The sequence below is a fragment of the Eretmochelys imbricata genome, chromosome 23 (assembly GCF_965152235.1).
Source record: "Eretmochelys imbricata isolate rEreImb1 chromosome 23, rEreImb1.hap1, whole genome shotgun sequence".
Lineage (NCBI taxonomy): Eukaryota > Metazoa > Chordata > Testudines > Cheloniidae > Eretmochelys > Eretmochelys imbricata.
Genome location: NC_135594.1, coordinates 8,015,577 through 8,021,514, shown reverse-complemented (window position 1 = coordinate 8,021,514; position 5,938 = coordinate 8,015,577). Strand labels below are relative to the sequence as shown.

The window sequence follows — 5,938 nt, the reverse complement described above, 5'->3', positions numbered from 1 at the left end:
CAGCACCCCAGGCCTGGACGGGCCCCGTAAACAGGAGCAACCCCTGGTGGGCTGGCAGCTGGAGGCCGTCCTGCAGAGAGTGCAGGTCTGGCCCCCCCGCAGCCCCCAGTGTCCTGCCTCTGGCACAGTCCAGGTTCAGCCTAGTTATTCCTGCTTCTGAGCCGTGGACCCCGGGGGACACGACCAGCTGGGATCCAGGCCCCCAGCTGGGAAGAAGCTAGTCCAGGCCCCGGCGGCTGGAACTCTGGAGGGCATGTAAAGCCCAGGAAGGCCCAACCTCAAGGGGCTCAAGCAAGAGGTTTCACTTCTGGACTGGCCACAGACCTTCTGCAGCCCCGGAACAGACTCAGCACAATCTCCCTTCCCATCCTCCCATCATTTTAACACCTCCCCAAGCCCCTGCGGGGCTGCCACAGCCCGGGCCCCCCAAGCCACCTTGCCTGGTCCCTAGGGTGTTTTGGCCACTGGCCCCATGGAGCTCGGCCCAGGAAGGGTGAAGGATCCTGTAAGGCCCAGGGAGGGGTTGGTCCCTTCACCAGGAGAGGCTCTGGGTAGTCACAGCCACAGGTACTTGGCCAGAAAGGCAGCCAGGATCTTGCAGAGGTTCTCCACGGTCTGGGGGTGCAGGTTCTGCTCCCTGTCCTCCATCGTGTGCCAGACCCATGGGAAGGGGGTGGCGATGAGGTGCAGCACCAGCACTCCTGCGGCCAGACAGATACATGAATAGTCAGCAGGGATCCAACCCAGGATCTGCATCACTGCAAGCCCAGCCTCTACTGCTGGAGCTACAAGAGTAATTCCACTATTGTCAGCAGTAGTAGACTATTATCCCCATGTGGCCCAGCCACTAGCGGGCGACGGGCGACATTCTAAATGCGCACACTGTCTCAGTAGATGGAGCCAGGCCCTCAGGCACGACCTGACCTTACATCCAGGAGCTATGTGCTCCCCTGACCTAGCAACGAGCAGCTGGCCCAGGTGCATTATGGGAACCAGATTGGCCAGAGACATCAAGCGAGTCAGGGCCAAGTGGCTAGATAGCAATGATATGTTTATAAAGTCTTTCACTCCCAAGGATCCCAGAGCCTAAGTTCAAAATGCAGTCACCTCTGGGGTGAAGTGTGCCAGGCAGGCAAACATCATCTATAAAGCATGTTACCCCTGTAAATAACACCTAGCTCTTGCATAGCCCTTGTCCTCAGGGGATCCCAAAGCACTTTACAAAGGGGGTCAGAATGATTCCCCCCACTTCACAGATGGGGAAGCTGAGGAAGACAGCAGCAAAGTCACCCAGCAGGGCAGTGGCAAAGCCAGGACCTGAACCCAGGTCTCAGTCCCTTGCTCCTCTCATGAGGCCAGGCTTGTGTGGGAGCCTGGGGGAGTCTCACCATGCTTGATCTGCACACATTCTGCCCTGGCTCCCCCGGGGAGGCCTCCCCAGCTGTCCATCCCACTCTGCTCTGCGCCTGGATGTCCGGTAGCATGGGGCAGGACAGGTACCTTTGCGAAGGAAGGGGACGTGGTCCTCTTCGACAGGCCCATAGGCAGGCTCCCGCTGGAAGTACGTCTGCTCCCGGGGGTGGGACTGCAGCAGGCCCAGCCGGTGCAGACGCTTCTCTGGGCGACACAGAGAAGAGAGTGAGGAATGGGCTGGTTCCTGGGACCTGCCAGGCTGGGGCACCGCAGAACGAGCCCCACAGGGGGCTACACCTGGCCGCTCACACCAGAGCTCCCTGAGGACACGGAGACGCTGCCGGGGAGGGAGGGGGGATTTCAAACCTGACAAGTCGTGTTTGAGGGAAATAAAGTGTTGGTGAAAATGCCAGGTCAACAGCCCTGGGGACTGAATCCCCAACTCCCAGCTCTGTCCCACAGCTGGGGATAGAACCGAGGAGTCCTGGTTCCCAGCCCCCCTGCTCTAACCACTAGACCCCACTCCCCTCCCAGAGCTGGGGCTAGAACCCAGGCACCTTTATTCATTGTCAGACAGACGCAGGACCATCAGGACTGGCGGGGGGGGCGGTAGCTGTCCTGCTACAGGTGCCTGGGGGGGCAAGCCCCCTCCCACCCCTGGAAGAAAGAAAGGTTTGCTACCGATGCCGACGAGCCGGTCTAACCAGGAGGCAGTGAGGGGGAAGTGGTTCTGGATGGTCGGGTGGCGGGCCCCCAGCAGTTCCAGCAAGATAAACAGGCTCTGCAAGGAGGCAACGAGGGGTTAAATCTGTAGGGGCCCAGTCACCCCAGGAGGATCTGAGGGAGGGATTGGTACAAGATCCAGTGCAGACAGATTGAGCCACCCGCCTACCCCGGACAGGCACCCCCACCATCTCCCTCCAGCCTGAAAGATCCCCCATGGAGAACTCCCCAGAGGGGCAGGTGGGCGGCTCTCACCATAGCCTGGAGCTGGCTGGTGCCCGGCTGGAGCTGAGCCTTGGCCATGGACAGCCCCGTACAGGGAATCCCTCTCACACCACTCCCCAAAGGCCTCCTCACCGTCCAGGAACAGCAGCTGCAGCGTCACCTCAGAGCCCTGGGGAGAGACACGGGGCTCGCTCAACACCTGGCACTGCTGGACAGGTGAGAGGACTGCACCCAGGACAGCAGCAGAGCTAGGGATAGAACCCAGGAGTCCTGGCTCCCAGCTCCCCTGCTCTAACCACTAGACCCCATTCCCCTCCCAGAGCCAGAGATAGAACCCAGGAGTCCTGGCTCCCATCCCCCCTGGTTTTACACACTAGACTCCATTCCTTTCCCCAAGACAAGAGTAGAACCCCCAACCCAGGAAGCTCTCACCTGCTCCTTGGCCTTCAGCAGCTTCGCGTCCAAGGGCGTGGCCAGTTCCAGCAGGATAGCACAGGGCACGGCCGAGTCGGTGGCCCCCAGAAGGTGCGGCCCTGTCTTTCCCAAGCTGCCACCCCACCGGGCATGAAACATCACCAGCTCCATCCAGCCCAGGGACCACATGGACAGGTACTGGGGCTGGGATGGGGACTCTGTGGAATCTCAGATTAAAGGAGCACCTTTACATTTGGGATGGAGGGGCTAGCTGCAGAGCAGGGAGGTCTTTCCTAAATTCCCCAGGCTTACCCTGATCTGAGGCTGTACAGAGGAGGCTCCCCAGCCAGCAGCTGCCTTATCAGAACTGTGTTCATTAGATAGATAGATAGATAGATAGATAGATAGATAGATAGATAGATAGATAGATAGATAGATAGATTCAGGGTAATGTATCAGAATCTGGCCCTCACCCCATTGCACTCAGCGGGTTTCTCTCGTTTTACCCTGGGGGAGATGAGATCAGAACCCAAGACCGCCAGTTCCAAGAACTCCACAGACCTGTGTTGTCACTGGATTTATTGCCGAGGGGACATTAGACAAGGGGAGGCACCAGAATACCCCTCTGTGGGACAGAATGACAGACTGAGGGGCAGGGTTTGTGTCCTGTGTCTTTGTGCATGCAGAGCTCTGTGCAAAACCCACCATCTCTGTGAGCACCAGGATGGATGATGGCCCTGGCAGGAGCTGTGACCATCCTCTGAAAGAGTTGGTGCCAGGGCATAAGGGTTGCTCTGTACAAAGGAGGAGATTAAACTCCTCTGCAATACATATGTAACCCTTCTTCCAGTTGCTGTGGGCAGCAACAAGCTCTGGCTTCAATATATAGGGGTTCCTCTCAAAATTACAACACAACACTGGCTTGAGGTCCCACCCAGAAATCTGGGAAAACTAAACACCAGCCTGGGTGTTTCTAAGAAGCAATACTTCCTGTCTTGCAAGCACTGAGTCTGTGTGTGACAAAAGAAATATTTTATTAAGGGGAGAAGGAAGAATGGCATTAATTTGAGAAAACATGACAACAATGACTCAAACGTATGCAAACAACAAGTAAATCCCTGGCCCCAGGTGGAGCAGTGGCTTTGCCTCAGTTTCCCCCTTTCTGAAAGACCAGCGGACAAATGTCCTGTTAACACACCACTCCCCTTTCTGTCCATGACACCGCACTCTTAGTTTGCTGTCCACCATAAGTGAAGTCCTAGGGTCTAGGGGTGCCGTTAGGTGCATTCAGCTCCAGCCTTAGGGGAGGAATGCAGGAAAATCAAATGATGCCTCTGCCCACTCCGGTCACTGCCCACTCTGCCACTGCACACTGCTGTCACCCTCTGAAGTTTCTGCACTGCTCCAGCCCCAAGTGTTCTCAGCTCTTAGGTTATGGCTACATTACAAAAAATATTAACAGCCACAAATCTCAAAGCCCAGGTCTACAGACTGGGGCTCTCATTATGGTACTAAAAATAGCCATGTAGTTGTTCCTACTGGGACTGGAGCCCAGGTTTCGGAGCCTGAGGAGGAATGTCTACACAGCCATTGTTAGGGCCGAAGCACAAGCCTGAGTCTGTAGACAAACCTCAGTGATTTCACTGGGTAGTGCAGAGCTCCAGCTGCTGCTGCCGTTTCTGCACTGTCTGGACAGCAATTCTGTCCAACAATAGCGAAGGCTCAGCCCTTAATCTAGCTTCTCTCAGACCAAATAATCACTGAGCAAAACCAAAATCCCCGTTGATCACTATCAAGTGTTTCTCCAAACACCAGAGGAAAAGAATCACAATTTTCCAAAACCCTAGAAGGAGGGATCACACCACCACACTGACGGAGCGAATTAGGTTCATCTTAAGGTGACCACATCTCTTAGGGAATATTACATCCAGTGCTGCTGGCCTCTAGTCACACTGTGTATTGTGGACCTAGCATAGTCATGGATTAGAAACACAGACATGTGCGCACAGTGACTGATTCTGCACTGCATAGAGAAAAAACGTAACCCCTATATAACTGCAAATTCAACATAAGCAACTGCTTAGGTGTAACCCTTCTGCCGGGGGGAGTCAGCAGCAACCAGGGCTGGGTTCCTTTTGACAACACAACACAGAATCAGCTCGAGTCCCCACCCAGTAATCTGAAAAAAATTACACCCCCCACTTGGTACCTCTAAGAGCCAGTACGTCTCCTCTCACAAGCACTAAGTACATGTATAGAAGAGAAAACTTTTAATAAAAGGGGAAAGGAACCTGGCATTACTTGGGAAAACACCACAAGCATGATTTGAAAACATCTGACCATGAATAAAACACCCACCCCAGAGTACATTGGCAGCATCCGTTTCCTCAGTCTCTCACCTTGTAGTGTGACAGTCCGACAAACAAATGTCCCTTTAACACGCCAGTCCTCTCTCCCTCCACTGCACCCCACTCACAGTTGTCCTTGGTCAGTGAAAACCCAGTGTTTGGAGGTGTGTTTGCGTGAGTTAACCTCCCACCCCGGGGTGAGGGAGGGCAGCACTGAGCAGTGATTCAGCAGCCGTCGCTGTGCCGCTGTTCACTCTGCATCGCTGTCTGCCTTTGTTCACTCCACAGCCAGCCACTCCACCATCATTGACTGCACCGCCAGCCACCCCCCAGTGTTCCCTCTGCCACTCTCCGGCGCTCTGCCATCAGTCACCCTGCCACGGCCCTCTCCACTGCAACCTCTGGGATGTTTTGAAGTTCCACCACTTAACTCAGCTCTCAGCAATTCCAATTCTCAGTGATTCCAGCAGTTAGCGAGGCAACCTCGTTCACCAGAGACACTGTCCCACAACGGACCTAAGGCTTCATATTTAGACTGGGCTATCAGTGACGTCAGCTCGAGTGATCCAAACCAAGAGACTCTCAACTGGGCCTTAAGAAGCTCTGTTATTAAACAGTGCAGAGTCAAATGGCACGTAAAGCCAGATGGGCACAAATACCCTCTCACATCTCCACTGGCCTTTGGCACCCCTACCTCCTGCTTATTGAATGCAGTTAACTTGAGAGTGACCCCCTCATTCATGGCATACCAAGGCCAGTTCTGCTCCCTTTGATTCACAAAAGGATAACCACACTTTATTACCTCTGCCTCCGCA

At 54.9% G+C, this 5,938-nt stretch overlaps 1 pseudogene; it reads right to left on the bottom strand.

Moving 5' to 3' along the window:
* Positions 1-555: 555 nt before the first annotated feature.
* Positions 556-2,946, bottom strand: LOC144279289 (glutaminyl-peptide cyclotransferase-like protein; annotated as a pseudogene).
* Between the last annotated feature and the right edge of the window lie 2,992 nt (positions 2,947-5,938).